Raw genomic sequence first — 19,961 nt, forward strand, 5'->3', positions numbered from 1 at the left:
CTTTGAGGAGTCCGGAGGTATTTTGGCCATTGGTCCTCTGTTCACTGATTTTCTCTCTGGAAATGTGTGGATATTCCTTTTACTTCATTGTTCTGAGATTTTGTGATGCAGTGCCGGTGTAGGTTTATCTTTATCCACTGAGCTGAACATTCAATGGGCCTTTTCAATCTGGAAATTTACGTCTTTCAACTCAGACATTTTCTTTAACTAGTTCTTTGATAATTTCCACGTTTCTGTTTTATTTTTCTATCTTTGTGGGGTTTTTGTTCTTGTTGTTATTTGAAAGTTGGACCTCCTTTATGGTTCTTTAATTTTCACTTTTCTCTATCTTCTTTCTCTGAGATTTCTTCAGCTTTATCTTTCAGCCCTTCCATTTCTTTGTTGATTCCTAAGACTCTTTTTATTTTTAAAGTCTCTGTTTCTTCTTTTTTTAAACATCCTGTTTTTTCTGGTTTCATGGTTCAGTATTATCTGCTAACTCTCTAAGAATATCAGTAATAGTCTTTTCAAAGTTGCCCCTTCCTGCATAGGCTCTGTTTCCTCCAAGTTGTTTTCTTTCCCCTCCTGTTTGCTTTGTTTTTGTCTGATGTAGTGAGTAGATGCTTTTTTTCAAATACTTATTCTTGATTGGTTGCTCATATTTCAGAGTGGTATACCCAAAAACCTCTTTGGAAGCACTGAGCCCATGGGTGGGGGCAGGGGGATTGTTCTCAATATAGAATGACAGGACTTGGGATGTTTCCATGAAAACTCTTCATGATAGCATCTTTAGACTCTGGGCTGGTCAGAGTACCCAAAGAAGACCTTTCTACTCTCCAGCTTGGAAGCACAGGTCTGGATGCCTGTGCTCTGCATACAGCGTTGGGAAGAAAGCTGAGGTTGGCAGTTCTCAATCTTCAGTAAGCAAATTTTCACTTAATCCCTCTAAGATCAGTATTTAAGTTGTGTCTTCAGTTGTGCCTGGAGTTTCCCAGTACAGAGTCTCTTTGCTGTAACCTCAACAGAGAATAAACCTCCAGTCTTTTGCTGGGATGAGGAGAGGCAAAGGCCAAGGTGTGCTGAGTAGGACAGAAAAAGCAAGAGGGTGGAGTCTAACTGCTTTTTAAGTAAACTTTCATTAATTATTTTTTCTTTAGTATACTTTTACCCTCATTTTAAATTTCTGAATCTTCTGGAGATTCTGTATTGAAAATGGGGTCTTTTCTTTACTGATTGCTCTAGCTAAAGGCTTATCAAAACTACCTTTTGGTTTCATTGATTTTCTCTTTGTGTTAGTTTGCCTTCTATTTCACTGATTCCTACTCTGATGTTTATTATTTCCTATTTTCTGCTTACATCAGATTTGACTTACTCTTCTTTTTCATTGATTTTAGATATTTCTTTTCTTCTCTTATGTTGACATTTAAAGCTATAAATTTTTGTTGTGGCCATAAAGTTCGATGTGCATTTTTAAAATTTTGATTCAGCTTAAGATATTTCCTAATTTCCCTTCTAATTTCTCTTTTTTTGAAGTTATTTAGAAATGTGTTGTTCAATTTCCACATATTTGGAGATTTGCCAGATTTATTTCTATTATTGATATCTAATGTAATACCTCTTGTGGTTGGAGAATGTACTTTGTATAATTTTAATCTTTTCACAGTCACTGCAGGCTTGTTTTATGGCCTAGCATAGAGTCTCCTGATAAATGCCTCATGCTGACTTAAAAAGAATAGGTATTCTGATGTTGCTGGGTGGAGTGTTTATACACATCAGTTAAATTGAGTTAGTTGATAGCATTTCTCAGATCTTAACCTTACTGATATTCTTTCTACTTATTCTATCAATTCCTGAAAGAACACTATCAAAATTTTCACTATAATTTTTGTATTATAAACTACATTAAATTTTTTTAAATGTTTATTTAGTTTTGAGAGAGAGAGAAAGAGAGAGAGTGAGTGGGGAAGGGACAGAGAGCAAGGGAGACACAGAATCTGAGACAGGCTCCAGGCTCTGAGCTGTGAGCACAGAGTCCAATGCAGGATTCAAACCCACGAACCATGAAATTGTGACCTGAGCTGATTTGGACACTTAACCTACTGAGCCACCCAGGCACCCCTACACTACATTTTTTCATTCTGTCAGTTTTTACTTCATACGCTTCAGGGTGTTGTTGTTGTTGTTGTATAAGTGCATACACGTTTATAATTTTGTACATCTTCTAGCTTTACTGACATTTTGTTACTATAAACTAAACCTCTTTTGTCAGTGACAGCCCCTGCCTTAAAGTCTATTTTGTCTGATATTAACATAGACATTCCAGTTATATTTATTGTTTGCTCATATACATTTTTATATCTTTTAATTTACTTGTTGGTCTATCTTTAATGTTGGTCTGAATTTAAAGTGCATGTTTTGTAGCTAGCTTGCTATTTCTTTTCAGTCTTAAATGACCTTTGCCTTTTGATTGAAGTGTTTAATCCATTTATATTTGATGTAATTATTTGTATTTAGAGCTATGACTTTACTGTTTGTTTTCTACTTGTGTCATCTCCATTTTGTTCTTTTGTTCATCCTTTATTGCCTGCTTTTGTATGAAAAAATATTTTTGGTATACCATTTTAATACCTCTTTACTTTTTCCCTCAGCTTTATTTAGCTGTTCATTTATTTATTACCATGTTGTTACAAATGGCAGGATTTCCTTCTTTTTAATATATATTAAACTTTTCTTTATCCATTCATCGATTCAACACATTGTTTCCATATCCTGGCTATTGTGATTTTTTAATGCTGAAATCAACATGGGAATGAAGATCTCTTTGAAATACCGATTTAATTTTCTTTGGATATACACTCAGAAATGGGATCGTAATGTAATTTAATTTTTTTTTATTTTTTAAGGAAACTCCACAATGTTTTACATAATGCCTGTACCAATTTACTGTCTCACCAACAGTGTACAAAGATTCCTTTTTCACCACATCCTTGCCAACTTGTTATCTTTAGTCCCTCTGATAATAACCATTTTAAAAAATGTGAAGTGATACTTCATTGTGGTTTTGATTTGCATTTTTGTGATGACTAGTGAAGTTGAGCACCTTTGCATGTACCTGTTGGCCATTTGTGTGTCTTCTTTTGTGAAATGTCTATTCAGGTCTTTGCCCATTTGTTTTTTGTTTTCTTGTTTTGTTTTATTTTGTTATTGAGTTGTATGAGTTCCTTATATATTTTGGATATTATTCCTTATCAGACATGGCTTGTGAATATTTTCATCCATCCCATAGACTGTCTTTTCACTTCATTGATTTTTTCCTTTGCTGTGCAGAAGCTTTTTTCATTTGATACAATCCTCTTTAGCATGTTCTGTTTCAATCTGAAGAACCTGAGCATTATTGTTAAGTCATGTCTAGTGATGATGAACTCTCTCAGTTTTTGTTTCTCTGGGAAAAACTTTATCTCTCCTTCACTTTTAATGGATACTATACTGGTTATAGTATTCTTGGTTGGCATAGTTTTCTTTCAGTACTTCAAATATATTATCCAGGTCTCTCTGGGAATGCAAGATTTCTGCTAAGAAATCCACTGATAGTCTTATGGGGATTTCCTTATATGAGATGAGTCTCTTTTCTCTTGCTGCTTTCAGAGTTCTTTTTGTCCTTGACTTTAGACAATTTGATTATAATATTTCTTGATGTAGTCCTTTTTAGGTTAATCTTACTTAGGGACTTTTGAGCTTCATGAATCTGGATGTCCTTTCTCCTCCCAAGATTTGAGAATTTTTCAGCCACTATATTTAAAAATAAGTTTTCTCTCTCCTCCTTTCAGAAATCCCATAATGCATAAATTGATTTATTTGCTAGTTTACTGTAAACTGCATAAGTTTCCTTCACTTTTGTATTCCTTTTTCTTCTCTAGATAATGTCAAACTATCAAGTCTTTGAGTTTGCAGATTATTCTTGCTTGATCAAGTCTGTGGTTGACACTGTCTATTGAATTTTTCATTTTGTTAATGATATTCTTCAGCTGCTGAGTTCTTTTTAATGATTTCTATCTCTTTGTTAAACTTCTGATTTTATTTATGTGTTGTTTTCCTGATTTCACTGAGTTATGTGTCTGTATTCTCTCATAGCTTCTAAGCTTCCTTAAAACAGTTATTTTGTTATCATAGATTCATAGATTTCCATTTCTTTGAGGTCAGTTATTAAGAAGTTTTTGTGTTCCTTTCATCGTGCCATGTTTCCTTGATATTTCATTTTCCTTAGAGCCTTATGTTGATGTCTGCACATTTAAGGAATCCATAACCTCTTCCACACTTTACAAACTGGCTTTAGTGGGGAAAGAACTTCACCTCTGGGTGGGTTCTAGGGAACTGGCTGGGTGAGGTGCTATGGCTCCAGCTCTGGGGGCATAGTTTTAGCTCCAGATCTGGAGAAGACACAGTGGTGTAGTCTCTGTGCAGCTCTGGAAGCTGAGGTCAACATCACCAAAGACTGTGGAGGTTCTTAGCAGCCAAGGTGGCAGGTGTTCACAGTGATGGTGATAGGTCTTTATGTATTGGGGTCCATCTTAGCAAAGGTTGTTGGGGTCCTCCTGTTCTTTTTATTCCCCACAGGGCAAAGTTGTGGCCCAGAAGATCTTTCTTGGTGCTGGATTTGACGTGCAGTCATGCTCTCTACAGTGATGGTACCAGTGTCTGATGCACATTCAAGTGATCATAGTGCCAGGTGTGGTGTGTGAGCATGTGCAGGCCACTGTAGCTCCAGGGTCTGGGATGCAGACATGCTTGTTGAAGCAGGAGTACTGGTGTCTAAGATGTAAGCACATGTCAACTGACCGTGGCTCTGGGATCAAGGACACAGGTACAGTTGTTGTAGTGGTCATGCCATTGTCTGAGGCACGACTATACATGGAGCAGCTGCTGAGCTAAGGTCTGAGGCATGTGTGTTACTGTTGGGTAGGGGGAGTGGGGGATACAGCAGTAGCACCTTCTCAGGGAAGGGAGTATGGCAATGGTTCTCTTGGTGGGGAAGGGCATAGCAGTGGCTTCTTCTCTGGGTGGGGGGCACAGCAGTACCAACAGTATCAACTCCAGGCATCTTCATCATCTGAAGGCAGCACCAATAAATACTGTGGGAGTCTTTGATGGTGAAAGCTTTGAGTGTCTGCAGCAGTGGTAAGGGGTGCTGGGATCCTCTTGATCTCTTTTCCCCCAATGTGGGGAGGTCATGTTGAGGGAACCTCTCTTGGTACTGAGTTATGTCAGACTGGAGCATAGAGTAGTCTAGATAAAATACTTTCTATGCTTTTCTATGCAACCATTTTTGGATTTGTGCTCCACCGAGTTGCTGCAAATTCTTCATTGTATTCCAGACTTCTCCCAGTGCTATTTTCATCTGTTTGTATTTCTTTACTCTATACTTTTGTGGATGTTGTCTTTTACGGGAAGGACACACACTGAGATGTCCTAGTGTGCTAACTTGCTAAGATCACTTCTTGATTTACTTTTAACTAAGTTTCTTTGAATTTTTTTCCTTTGGTCGCTGCCCTGGGGATTACAATATGCGTCTTCAATTTATCACAATCTACTTTAAATTAAAACTGATTTTTTTTTTTTTTTTGGTGAAAAAAGAAACTTGGCATTAGTCTAGCTCCATTTCTCATTCCCCCCATGTTATTATTGTCATATTCATGTATAGGTGTTATAAACCCCCAGTGATGTTATCATTCCTGCTTTGAAAAATCCTATGTGTTTTTAAAAATTTAAGAGAAGAAAACATAATATGTATTTATATTATTGTATATGTATTTTTTATTTACCTTCATGCTTGCCATTCCCAGTAACTTTCATTTCCTTTTTGTGAACTGGTTACCATCTGGTTTCTTTCGGCTAGAAGAATTTCTTTTAGGTTTTTTTTTTTGTAATTTAAGTTAGATAAAAACAAATTCTCTCAGTTTTCTTCATCTGGAAAAGGATTTATTTCACCTCCATTTTTAGAGATAGTTTTATTAGATAATAAATTCTTAGGTGGCAACTTTTTTTTTTAGCTTTTATTTATTTTTTATTATAGAGAGAATGACAGAGAGCACATGAGTGAGGGAGAGGGGCAGAGGGAAAGAGAGAGAGAGTCTTAAGCAGTCTCCATGTTCAGCGTGGAGCCCAATGTAGGGTTCGATTCCACAACTCTGGGGTTGTGACCTGAGCTGAAATCAACAGTTGGACACTGAACTGACTGAACCACCCAGGCACCCCTCCTTTAGCATTTTAAATATGTCATTCCACTGCCTTCCAGCCTCCATTATTTCCAAGAAGAAGTAAACCATGAGTTGTATTATTGTTTTTTTTTTAATTTTTTTTCAACGTTTTTTATTTATTTTTGGGACAGAGAGAGACAGAGCATGAACGGGGGAGGGGCAGAGAGAGAGGGAGACACAGAATCAGAAACAGGCTCCAGGCTCCGAGCCATCAGCCCGGAGCCTAACGCGGGGCTCGAACTCACGGACCGCGAGATCGTGACCTGGCTGAAGTCGGACGCTTAACCGACTGCGCCACCCAGGCGCCCCTGTATTATTGTTGACATATATGTGATGCATTAGTTTTCCTCTTCTTTCTTGAAAGACTATCTTTTTTCTTTGGTTTTCTGTATTTTAACCATGAGGTTTGGGTGTGGTTCTCTTTGTGTTTATGTTATATTAGGTTCACTCAGTTTCTTTCCTTTCTTTTTTTTTTAATGTTTATTTTTGAGAGAGAAAGAGACAGAGCACGAGCGGAGGAGGGTCAGAGAGAGGGAAACACAGAATCTAAAGCAGACTCCAGGCTCTGAGCTATCAGCACAGAGCCCAGTGCAGGTCATGACCTGAGCCAAAGTCAGATGCTTAACTGACTGAGCCACCCAGGCGCCCCTAGTTCACTCAGTTTCTTGCTTGTCCTTGTCTGTTTGGGCTGTTATAACAAAATACCATAGACTAGGTGGCTTATAAGCAACATAAACTTATTTCCCACGGTTCTACAGGCTAGGAGGTCCAAGATCAAGGTGCCAGTAGATTTGGTGTCTAGTGAGGGCCTACTTCATAAGTGGTTATGTTTTCTCTGTAACCTCACATGGTGGAAGGGAGGAAGAGGCTCTCCTGGGGTATAATGGCATTAATTTTCATTCTTTTCCAGGTAAATACTACTGAGGGAATTTGATTCTATCCAACTTACATGAGGCTCCACTTTCATGACCTGATTATTTCCCAAACGACCCATCTTTGAATACCACCGCACTGGGCATTAGGTTTCAACATATGAATTTTGGAGAGACACAAGCCTTCAGATGATAGCATTAACTCTTTAAGTTAATGTTATTTATTAACACTGAGGTATTTTCAGCTATGTTTCCTTCGAATAATTTTTCTGGGTCTTTTTCTTTTTCCTCTCCTTTGGAGCTTCTATTAAATTTATATTTGAACCCTTTACATTGTCTGGCAGATCTCTAAAGCTCTGTTCATTTGTTTTAATTTTTCTTTTTTTGTCTTTCTTTTTGCGATTGTTATTTGGATTGGATAAGTTGTATTCCTCTGTCATCAAATTCACAGCTTCTTCTGCTATCTCAGATCTGCTAGTGAACCTATCTAGTGAATTTTCAATTAGTTTTTGTAATTTTCAGCTCTAGAAAATCCATTTGATTCTGTTTTTATAATTTCCGTTTCTCTGTTGTGAATCCCTTTTTCTTGGCTCTTTAACATAAATTATTTTCACTTTTTGAGCACATTGTCCTTTTGAAACTTATTTATTTATTTATTTTAGTTTTATTTCTTTAGAGAGAGAGAGAGAGAGGGAGAAAGTTCAAGCAGGGGAGAGGGGCAGAGGAAGAAAGAATATTAAGGAGGCTCCATGACATGGATGGAGCCTGACATGGGACTCAAGCTCATGATTGTAAGATCATGACCTAAGGTGAAATCAAGAGTCTGATTCTAATCAACTGAGCCACCCAGGCACCCCAAGAATATTGCTCTTTAATTCCCTGAACATAAATATAATATTTGCTCTGAAGTCTGTCTGCTAAATCCAACATCTGGGTCCATTTGGAATCAGACTGATTTTTTTTTTTTTCTGGTCACAATTTCCTATTTCTTTGCATGTATGGTAATTTTTAGTTGGAAAATTGGAAAATTGTAGTGACTCTGAATTCTATTTTATTTTCCTGAAAGCTGTTGATTTTTTGTTGTTGTTTGTTTTACTAAGTTAACTACACCTAAATTGTGAAGTTTTTTTCCCTCCATGGTGTGCAGCCACTGGCACCACTGTGCATTTTTATTTTTAGTGTTTTATTTTGTTTTTTAGTCTAGCTTTCTAAGGGTAACCCCTGCTTCTGCAATGGGGTTTAATGATCAGGCAATTATTTGGACAGAAGTTATTCTCAGACACCTTGAATATGTAAACCTTCCACCTTCTGCTGCCCCAGCTGTGTGTGGTTGGAGGAAAAAATTCAAATCTACAGAAAGTCCTTAGGTTTCCCTTGACTTTCACTTTTTGCTTCACTCTCTCAGTTCTCCCCAACTCATGCATATTATAGCAGTCAGTCAAATATGTATGGGGTGTTTATTAGCTCAGCCCTTTCATGGCTCTCTCACTTCCAGAACCTCCCCCTTACATTTCTGGGTGATTTTCTGCCCACTCTGAACCGAGGATACAAACTCAAGCAAGTAAAGCTGCAGATTTTCATTTCCTGTCTAGAACTGATTCCATGACCTTTAACCCATAAAACTACCAATTTTCATCTCCCCATCACAGACCGCATCTGTCACCACTAGCTGGTAAAGCCACTGGTATCACTAACTAACAGCCCTCAAACCAAGCCCACCATTCATTCCCACTAGAAAAGCAGTAGAACACATAAGCAAGAAGACCACAGACTCGCGGTCATTCTAATGTAGTAGCAGTTTTTCAAGTTTCTTGAGTTTCTTTTCTTCAAGTTCTTCAAGTTTCTTTTCAAGTTTCTTCTCTTTTTTTAGTGTTTATTTATTTTGAGAGAGAAAGAGAGAGCATACATGTGCACAGGGAAGGGACAGAGAGGACAGAGAGAATCCGAAGCAGGCTCCACACTGTCAATGCGGAGCCCTACGTGGCGCTCGATGTCATGAACTGTGAGACCATGACCTGAACGGCAATCAAGAGTCAGACGCTTAACCAACTGAGCTACCCAAACACCCCAAGGTTAAACCTTCTTAATTTGTTATCTGCCTCTGCTCATTTTCCAGTGCTCTGAGATGGTTGGTTTCAACAACTGTGTCTAGTTTTATACTTGTTTTCTTCAAAGGGAGATCGCCCAGCTTCTCACACCACTATTCCTGCAGTGAATCGTGGACTGGATTATTTTAATGTTTCTTCTACTCAAATATTTTATTGCACACAGCTTTTGATTTTGATCAGAAATGTACTGGTGTCAGGAGACTGGTATAGATCCATGGAAGGAGAGGAAATTTTGCATGAGTCATCTCAAAAGGGCAAAAATAAATGGGGGAGGCAGTGAGGCTGAACACTAAATGGGGGTTTCAGAGTCTAGTCTCAGTGCAGCCATAAAAGCCCTCTCTGAGGTTCTCTAACAAACATGTCTAATAAGGACACTCTTAGTCTCACCTGACACGTTTCACTGCTTCCTATCTTCTCCCCTGGGTCCTGCCCCTGCCTCCCCTCTGCCTTTCTGGTGGATTCTATGACTCTGTGAGGGTGAAAATGGCTGAAATTAATTTTCACTTCTGCTCAGACATGTGAAACCCAAGAGCAAGGTCATTTCCTCGTTCTTTTCTGAGTGGCTGCTAGAATCCATTTTTGGTTTTTTTGAACCCCTGTCTCTTGGAGGTGGATAGAAAGGTGACAATTTTTTCTCCAGACCACAAAAACATCAGCTTATCCTCCCTTCCCTGCAAACACTCACATCCCCTTGCACTCCAGTCTTGAATGGATGACCCAGAGTCAGAGGAAAATAGATTTTTTTTTCCTTAGGAAGATGCATCTCTTATTCCCCACTATGCTCTCAATATAAAATTTTGTCCCCAAATCACTTATTTAGTCATTTCTTTAATTATACATAGTTGGACATAACTCAGCATCACTGAGTCCTTGTTCAGTAGAAGACTCAACCTAGGTATCTGCCTCTGAGAATTTGAAGGATTCTTAGTCACAAATCATGTTCAAAATCACTCCTTGGTAACTCCCCCCAATAATCCCTGATGCTCCTATAGCTCCTGCCTCTGTTCTACTACTCTGCCCTGTTGGGCTTCTATAGCCACACTTATCATACCCCATTATAATGTCTGTCGACCAGACACCCTTCCCAGGTTCCCTAGGCTGACTCCCTCAGAGGAAGGTCATGTTTATTTATATCTCTACCCCTAGCCTCTGGCGTGTGCTTATCACAGAGCAAGCATTCACAAAATTTGTTGTGTTAATTGAATTGAAATAAAAAGACTAAATAATCTCATCTCAAGTCAGCAATTTTTTAAATCATATGCTTAAGGAGTTTGGGATCCTTTCAACTTGCATTTAACACTTAGATCCAACTCTCAGGTGTCAGGAGATGAATAAGTAATAAATTAACAAGAGCTATGATGCACTGAGCACAAGTGGTTCTGGACACTGTTTGGGGCTCTTCACTACCAAGAATAGAAGACAAAGCGGTGATAAGGATTAGATTTGGAACTTAGATTAGGTGTATTCACATCAGCTACCGGTTATTTGGAGTTTACTATGTGCTAAATACTGTAACAGATATAATGTTTTATGCATTAATCCACTTACTGTCACAAAAAATTTTTGGAGAAATTAAGAAGATTGTTTCCAAGGAGGCTTAGAACCCAAAAACTCTGTGTTGCTGCTGCTGTTGCTTTGAATATCTGTCAAAAAGCTCTTTCTTACTGAAAACTCACAGCAACTTATTGTCTTAGTCTTAAAATCCATGAGGAAACTGAGATCTGGACTGTGGTCCCAGGCCAGGAGTAAAGCAAGCCTATCTGAATTCCATCCCTGCCAAGGTTCCCAGACATAAAGGCAGGAAAGGAGCTTGCCCAAGGGCTCCCTTCTGTCCCTGGATCACAAAGCAGGTGACCAGTGGCTTACCATGTCTGGCTGGACCCGCAAGCCTCCTGAGGTTGTCTCAGCAACTTGGTCCTGTTGGTCCCTTAGCTGGTATAGTACAGGACAGGCACCACCTCACCATTCCAGATTGTTAGGTCCATCATTCTCTGCTCCCCTGAGTGTTCCGAGTCAAGTGAAGTGGCACTACTGAAAGGATTCTGCAATCAGAACCAATGACTGGCTAGAGGACCACTTGTTTTAGAAATGAGAATTCACATTTATTGAAAGCCCATTCTGTGCCCGTCACTCCCACCCATTCTATCATTTGTGCCCATAGTATCTCTGGGCTGGGTATCATCGGCACTATTTGGAAGACAAAACAAAACAGACAAGGCTAGAGAACAGCTGCCCAGGCTCATACAGATGGCACAAGGCATCAGAGACCAAGCTCTTTCTTGTCTTGCGGATAAATACTGCTAGGCAGAGCTAAATACCCTGTAGAGTTAGCTTGGAGGTTTACTAACTCTGCCCAGTTTGGTGTAGGAAGGCACCACCCATGTCACTAAACCAAAACCCCATGAGAAAACTTTAGTGGCAGAGAGTCATCGGGACCAGTGGAGCCCAGGGCCTGAGAAAGACCAGCTGCTTGCGGTCCTTCCTCACAGGTTTTTCTGGGTCAGCAGTGCCCACTGGACCTAGTGAACCCACAGAAGCCTTCAAAGAGCTCAGCGAGAGGGGCGGGGCTCCTTGGGGGAAGCTGGTGAAGCTCTGACCACAAACCCAGGAGCCGGCCACCTCTGCCTGGTGCTCGCTGCCAGCAGGAAGCCACAAGCTACGTGAACTGATTGAGACAACAGGCATGGGTTTTTTCTTTGGGATTGCATCAAGAGTTGCTGGTTATAGCTAGAAAGCTGTTGCATCACAAGGGTGACGGGATTTAAAAAGCCATGGTGAAAAGCTACTGAGCATTTGTCAAGGTAAGACTGCATCTTCTACCTTTTTGACCATCTTATTCTTTTAAACTGTGCAAACAGTGTTCTGAGGCCTGTGGTTGGGAGAGTGGTCAGGAACATCACTTTGGATGTTACAGAGAGAGAAGACATTAACATGATCTGAGCTATAGCTATGAATAGATTGTCCGATCATTTGTTGGTTTCTACTTTGGAGAGTTTTTTAGTTGTGTGTGTTTATGTGTTTCTTTATCTTTCTTTCTTTTTTTCCCCATATTTTTCTATGTTTATTTATTTTTGAGAGAGAGAGCACACAAGTATGGAAGGGGCAGAGAGAGAGAGAGAGAGACAGACAGAATGCGAAGCAGGCTCCAGGCTATGTACTATCTGCTCAGAGCCCAGCGCTGAGCTTGAACTTATGAACTGTGAGATCATGACCTGGGCTGAAGTCAGATGTTTAACCGACTGAGCCACCCAGGAGCTCCTCATTTTCTTTCTCTCTCTCTCTCTCTCTCTCTTTTTTTTTTTTTAATAAAAGCTTATCCATCCAGGTAGATTCTGCTTCTTGGGTTTTCTAAGCTGGAAAAGTCAGTGAATGTGCCACAGGAAAGGTAGGAGAAGACTGAGGGGTGGGAATATGGGTGGGCACACACATACCAGCTGTGGGGCTCCAAGCAAGTTACTTGGCCTCTCTATAAACCAGGGTAATTGTACCTAAGAGGCAGACATGATAGAGATTAGCAGTGATGGAAGGGGAGTGTCAGTTTGGCTCAACGTACATGATTGGTTGTTGCCCTTTCTAAATGTTGTTTTTAAATAAGGTTATCCATTTCTCAGACATCAGGGGTTGGGTGATGAAATAGGTTTAATGATGACTTTTTTGGCTAAGAGAGCCATTTCTGAGAAGGAAAGAACAGTTGATAACATATTTTGAGAGGATTTTTAAAATTCTAAGTTTTTGGTTTTTGGGGGGTCTGTTTTTGCTTTTTTGTATTCAAGTTAGTTAACATACAGTGTAGTCTTGGTTTTAGGAGTAGAACCCAGTGATTCATCTCTTACATGTGACACCCAGTGCTCATCCCGAAAAGTGCCCTCCTTAATGCCCATCACCCATTTAACCCACACCCCCAATTCTTAGGTTTTGACAACTGTTCTAGTCATTTCATAATTGACCACTGCTTTCAACTATCCACATTACCAAGAAACTAAATAATTTTTATCATCGGGGAGCCTGGGTGGCTCAGTCCTTTAAGTGTCCAACTCTTGATTTTGGCTTAGGTCACAATCTCGTGGTTTGTGAGTTCGAGCCTTGTGTGGGGCTCTGTGCTGTCAGCACTGAGTATGCTTGGAACTCTCTCTCTCTCTCTCTCTTTCTCTCTCTCTCAAAAATAAATAAATAAACATTAAAAAAAGAATTATTGCCATTGTGCTTCCATTGTTATAGAGAAAAATTCCACATGATATGTGTAGATGCCTCTCCTCTCTAGTTGGAGCTTGACTCTGCTCACCTTGAGTGCAGAAGGGACTTAGAATGAAGTATGGAAAGGGAAAAACAGTAACTCTGTAGTGGAGAACATCAGCAGACGCCACCTTAAGCAGGTGGTCAAGGTTAACGTCTCGAGGGATGTCATGTTATATTGTGTAACTTTGGCTGCGGTGAAAGAAGAAAAGTGCTTCCCCTCTGCACTGTTCTTCCCCCAAACCTTTAACCCTGGTCTCATCATGAGACAAATCCAAAGGGAGGGACAATCTGCAGAACATTTAACCTTCACAATTGTCAAGGTCATGGAAAATGAGGAAAGATGGGGAAACTGTCACACATCAGAGGAGAGTAAGGAGACCTGACAACTAAATCTGGAATTAACATCTGGGATGGGATTGGATGCTTCCTGGCGGTGTGACCTTGGACAAGTCACCAAATGTCTTTGTGAAAAGTCCTTAATGAAAATAGGTGAAATCTAAATAAAGCCTGGAGTTTAATTAATACCATTGTGCCAATGTGAATTTCTTAGTTCTGCCAAGTGTACCATGGTTAAGTAAGATGATAACATTAGGGGAAGCTGAGTGCAGGGTATATGGGAAGTCTCTACACTATCTTTGTAACTTTTCTATAAACCTAAAATTATTCCAAAATAAAAAGCTAAAAAAAATTATGCTCCTGCCCTAAAGCAGACATGGTCAAAATGTGAACATGCTTGGAGAAACCGAGCATGGTCCAGTGGTCCCTACGCTCACTTTGAAGTTTCTGGAACATAGCAGGACTTTTGATTTTTTTTTTTTTTTTTACCATTGTCTCTCCAAACCTTAGTCCTAGAAATTTCTATATTTCTCTTTGTGGCATTACTTATCACTCATTTATTCTTTCATTCAGCACACATGTGTTGAGCCCTCACTCTATGTCAGGGGCTTCAGGGTTAAGTACCCCATCCTCTGTTTGCCCAGCAGAGCTCACTGTGCTGGGTCAGGCTCTCAGGCCTCCAAGTGCATGCCCAGAGACCCAAACCTGACCTCTCCTCAGTGAGGAAGGAGAAGGCCAGAATGGAGGCAGGTGAGAGCCCCAACCCTGTGTGGAATACCAGGATGGGATCTGCCATCCTCTGGTCCCAACCATCCCCACAGAATCTGTGGCCAGCCAAGCAGCCATGAGCTGTGCTGGAAAATAATTCCCTGAACTAAGCTGTGGCCTGAGGAACGTAGAACCAGCTCCTGATGGAGTGACGCCATGGCCTTGGGAGCTCACCGTGTTGCCCTAGAATCTGCAGCAGCTGGACAGAGCCATCAAGGGCCAGCATCCTTGTTTGGAAAGTTCAGGTGTGTGGGGAGGTAACAGGGGAGACTGAGAAACCTTTATCCCACCCCACACCCACACATGCCCCCCTCCACCAGGCCCAGTAGAGCAGGTGTGCCCTCGTTCTGGGGTGATGTCCCAGCCAGATTAGAGAAAGCAGGTGAGAAAGAAGAAAGAATCGTGAAGCTGTAGGAAGACAGCACCTAGATAAAAATCACAACACTCAGATGAAGATCGAAACCAAGAACAGTGATTACCGCTGGGCCCAAAGTACCTTTCCTGTCATATCTCCTGCTGCCCCCACTGCTTACCTATATGCACTTTGACTGGGCCGGTCACTCACTTCTCTGAAATGCATGGGGGCCCGGGGTGGGGGGACGGGGTGGGTGGCACCTTCTCCTGCTGCTCTCTTGGCCTGGGACCTCCTCCCCACTTTCTCATCTGGGCAAGGCCCACCTGTTCTAATTCTCTTGACCGATCCCACTCCTTCTCTTCTGTCACCAGTGTCCAAATCCTTTCCTTGTCCCCGTGAACCTCCAACAATATGCTTAGGGCTACTTGTTTGTAAGAGTTCTGGATCTGAGCTCCTCCAGGACAGGGAGCTGTCCCCCTTTCATCCTTCTTTGGGTCCTAGCACTCAGGACAATGTCTGGCTCAGGGCAGGTACCCTGCAAAATGGTCCTTGAGTGAAAGAAACAAGGACAAGTTTTTGAATGCAAGTGAAGATTAAACTATGAGGAAGAAAGCTCAAAGGAGGAAAAACGTGTAAGATTTAATGATCGCCCTTAGCCCAATGAACTCCAGTGCCATGGTCATGCCAGGGTTTTAATAGGGGCCCCTGAAGAAGAAGATGCCTGTCAGCAGGTGTCTGCAAGGCGGTGCTGGCCAGAGGAAGATGCTGGGCCTTGGGGCCAGCCAGTTCTGCACCAGGACCTGGCTCTGCCACTTCCAGCTGGAGGGTATGAGCAAATGGCCCAGTTCTCTGTAAGGGTGCACCCAGCTTCAAGCACAGATATGAGAATTAAATTGAACCAGATGATTTGAGCCAGAGACGGAGGCATAGAAGAGGCTATGCCATGGTCCTTGCTGACCCTGCATGACCTTCACTCACAACAGGCCACTGTGTACACCAAAGGGCTGATGTTTCCCAAGCCATGTGGTAGAAGGAGGCTCCTTTGGGTGCCTTGTCATCACCACTTTCTTCTGGCTTCTTTGTATACCTTGATACCTGGGCTGCTGGGCTAGGACAAGGGTGAGGCAAGCAAGGCACCTGGGAGGCAGAATTTAAGGAGGCCCTCACCCTCAGGGGTGCTCAAGTGCAGGAAATGTTTGTGCATGTTTGTGTAGTGTCTACAAAGATATGAGATGATTTGTGCTTAATGGGTCAGGAATTCTGACCTCCAAGATCATGGAAACTTGATGAGTTCCATGGGGTCTATGAGCGCTGTGAAGTTGTCTGCAAGTTTTTGTGGACATTCACACTCTTCACTCTTCTCCACAGAGTGCTCCTGGCTTCTATCACAGTCCTGAAAGCATCTGCCAACCCAAAATATTTGGAATCACCAAGTCAAATATTTAGTAATGATAATTTAATTTTATCTCTCAATGTGTTGTGGATCCCAGAATTGGGCATAGGAGTATGACAAAGCAGGTGTGGCTGAGAGGTTCTCTTGCATAGAGAGTGGATGGCCAGCCTGTGAGCCAGAAGGCTTGGTTCAATGTTTAGCCCTGATGTGACCTTGGACAAGTCACTGAATGTCTTTCTGAAATAATAGTTTGACCTCACTCTCTACTGGCATAACTCAGGTAGGTTACTTTTGCCCTGGAGTCTTAGCTCTTTACTTGTTGGTAGCAGCCCATCATAGGGTTATAAGAATAAACTCTCAATGCCCTCTAAGGTTAGTTGAAACTGAAGAGTTTCCACCTAGATTCTATTCAGTTCTCTGTGTGAGAACCACCAGAGGAGTCCTTGTAATTTGAAAAAGCTCATTTCAGGGGCGCCTGGGTGGCTCAGTCGGTTGAGTGTCCGGCTTCGGCTCAGGTCATGGTCTTGCGGTTCGTGAGTTCGGGCCCCACGTCGGGCTCTGTGCTAACAAACAGTTCAGAGCCTGGAGCCTCCTTCGGATTCTGTGTGTGTGTGTGTGTGTCTCTCTCCCCCTCCCCTGCTCATGCTCTGCCTCTCTCTGTCTCTCAAAAAATAAATAAATGTTTTTAAAAAATTAAAAAAAAAAAGCACAGTTCCTATCGTAACTTTTAACATTTATTTTTATGCATGATATTTATCTTGAAATCTGCAAAAGGGAGACCATGGGTTTGTTATGTTTCTCAAAGAGGCCATGAGGTCAATATGACTGAGAAACATAAATCTAGATATTTGGGGTGTTCCTCACCCCTCTCCCCCTACCGTGAAGCTAGTCAGTCTGAGAGCTGTGTGTCTGGATCTCAATGCTTGGAGTGTTCAGGGAATTGCATTCCAGAATCAGGCTTGGCACCCTTTCCTGGTGAGGGTATGCCATCCTAGGCTCCAGCTGAAGGCTGCTATAAGACACAAGGTAGGGACCTCACTGTGTCATAATTGCTGAGATGCCACTGAGACTGCTGTCCACCATGACACTCAGGATCACCCTACGAATGGCTGCAGGATGATTACTCTCAGGCTCCAAACCTGGAAAACCCACGCTTCTCCGGAGCAAAGGATGTCTTAAAGACACTGACTCTTCAAACCGATGATTTCCCACTCTGTGCTTTGGACTCCAGGACACTGAGAGCCTAATTTGCATCCAACCACTAGCAATTGGGCAGCGCATCTCATAGTCTGTATTCCTGTGTACAAGCTTGACGCTCAGATTTGTTTTCCTGCCCGAATTTGTCCTTTGGTCTTGATTTCTTCATTTGCTTTCTTCTGCTATCATTTCATACGTATTTTTATAAGTGGCTTCAAATCTTTTTGGAAGCACCAGAAAATGAATAAGTCAATAAACAAAAACAACAGCATTTTTGAAAGCGCTTGATGCATGGTATGGGTGCTCGATAAGAATTAGTTTCCTTTCTGTGTACAAAACATAGACCAATTCTTTGTGTTTTTTGTTTGGCTTGTTTTGTTTCTACAAGGATGCCACCTATGGTGAGATATTCAGCTGTGGGTCTGTTAGACATACACAAGCAGCTTGTCTCACTGCCTATTCTTACAGATATTCCTCTTGGTACTGCTACAAAGATTAGATGTAGTTATTCCATGGGAAAAGTCCGTTAATTCCTACCATTTCTATAGTAGAATCAGATTTTTAAAAAGATGTTTATTTTTAAAAAAAAAACTATTTCATTTGAAGGGTGCCTGGGTGGCTCAGTCGGTTGAGCGACGTCTCACTCTTGATTTTGGCTCAGGTCATGATCTCATGGTTCATGAGTTTGAGCCCTGCAACAAGCTCTGTGATGGTGGTGCAGAGCCTGTTTGGGATTCTCTCTCTCTCTCTCTCTCTCTCTCTCTCTCTCTCTGCCCCTCCCTTGCTCTCTCTCTCTCTTTCTCAAAGTAAACAAACAAACAAACAAAAAAACCTATTTCATTTGAAGATGGGATCAAAAACAATAACCCATTTCATGGTTTTATTTGGGTAGCTTTATGGGAAAGGCTCAAATCCCTTTTTCCCATGTGTTGACGTGGAAAGGAATCATTTCCCCCTTGTGGTGTCTGTCTGATGGACATCCTGCCATCTGCCAGTACAGCAGGGGGAGATTAGGTTAAGATAGGTATCTCCTAGACTGAGAGCAGTCAGATGCTGGTAAATATTCAACAACCAGCTTTCCGGGAAACAAATGTACACACATATGTACACACATAAGTTTATTAAACATTTTACTGGTATAAAGAATATGTAACACATAATTTACAAATAAAATATGTGACGTCCTTGGGGCCCTGGGTTAAGTCAGTCGGTTAAGCTTCTGACTTCGGCTCAGATCATGATCTCCCGGTTTGTGAGTTCAAGCTTCATGTCGGGCTCTGTGCTGACAGCTCAGAGCCTGAAGCCTGCTTCAGATTGTGTGTCTCCCTCTCCATCTGCCCCTTCCCTGCTTGTACTCTGTCTCTTTCTCTCTCTCTCTCAAAAATAAATAAACATGAAAACAATTTTAAGAAAATATTCATTATAAATACCATAGAGCGATCGATTCTCCACAGAATGTTTTTGTTGACTTTTGCCAAATTCTCATATCCATGGGCTGCAACTGATGCACAAATATAGTGTTGGCATGAACATCCATTGGTATTTTCATTTATGTTAAGTAGACCAATGTGACAAAGACATGTTGGAATTGCACTCATGAGGCAGTGAGGTCACTGGCTTCTTTGTTACATTGGCTAATAGTTTTTAATTACTCAAAACACTTTTCTCAAGTCCTTTGTGCTATTAACAGATATAAATAGGGCACATTTTAAAGGATTACCTACATTATTTTAACATTTTCTCCATCACGGTATTAAGTCTGAAAAATCAACAAAAAAGCAAATCAACCCCAGAAGCCCTTTCCTATTCCTGTGGTGTAAACACTCCTAGATTGCCAATTTCAAGCTGCCAACGTGACCTGGCTGGACATGGGGCCGGGAAGAGATGTGCAACAGCGCACCATTATACAGCATTTCCACTGCACACACAACTGATGTAAATGACCTCAGTGATAATAGAGAAATGTAGTGAAATAGCTGGGAAATGATGACATTTGGGTGTTTACTACCTTCGTTTTTAATATAACTCATTTAATTGTATTTTATATAATTTAATTTTGATTTTAGATCATTTTCATTTTATATGGTTTGGTGTTGAATAATGAGGTGCTTAACAAACGGCTCATAAAGTTCCCCCGAATTTAACAACTGGCTCTTACAAACCTGCACGAGTTGGCCCCAGCACATTGCTGATGAGAAGCAGGATACCTCAGTTTCAAACCACAGATCAGCGTCCTGTCTTCATTTGGCTTTGCGAAGCAGGGACCAGTGGAGAAGAGCTTGCCACCTGGGCTTTCCTGAGTCCTGAGCCTTGCAAAAGAGGCCCAGGTACCCAGAGGGTCCTGCTGTCTGCTTGGTGGCAGGGAAAGAGGGGGAAGTGTATGGCCCTGGATAGAGACTTTCTTCCCACAATGGTCATGCCCCTGCACCAGTTGCTGGTGCTGGTGACCTAACTTTGGGAGAC

The 19,961-nt window shown here is 41.3% G+C and overlaps 2 protein-coding genes across 4 annotated transcripts in view; one reads left to right on the forward strand and one right to left on the reverse strand.

Annotated features, from left to right (window-relative positions):
* The window catches only part of FAM167A (family with sequence similarity 167 member A), a 74,077-nt gene extending 62,863 nt beyond the window's left edge, over positions 1-11,214 (reverse strand). Inside the window, exon 1 of one of the 2 annotated variants that reach the window (XM_053216690.1) lies at positions 11,080-11,214. The gene's annotated coding sequence lies outside the window, so the exon portion shown is untranslated. The remainder of the gene's footprint in view (positions 1-11,079) is intronic. The other variant, XM_053216691.1, reaches the window with a different exon arrangement.
* Positions 11,215-11,245: 31 nt separating this feature from the next.
* The window catches only part of BLK (BLK proto-oncogene, Src family tyrosine kinase), a 79,860-nt gene continuing 71,144 nt past the window's right edge, over positions 11,246-19,961 (forward strand). Inside the window, exon 1 of one of the 2 annotated variants that reach the window (XM_053216689.1) lies at positions 11,246-12,014. The gene's annotated coding sequence lies outside the window, so the exon portion shown is untranslated. The remainder of the gene's footprint in view (positions 12,015-19,961) is intronic. The other variant, XM_015073148.3, reaches the window with a different exon arrangement.

Source organism: Acinonyx jubatus, chromosome B1 (assembly GCF_027475565.1).
Source record: "Acinonyx jubatus isolate Ajub_Pintada_27869175 chromosome B1, VMU_Ajub_asm_v1.0, whole genome shotgun sequence".
NCBI lineage: Eukaryota > Metazoa > Chordata > Mammalia > Carnivora > Felidae > Acinonyx > Acinonyx jubatus.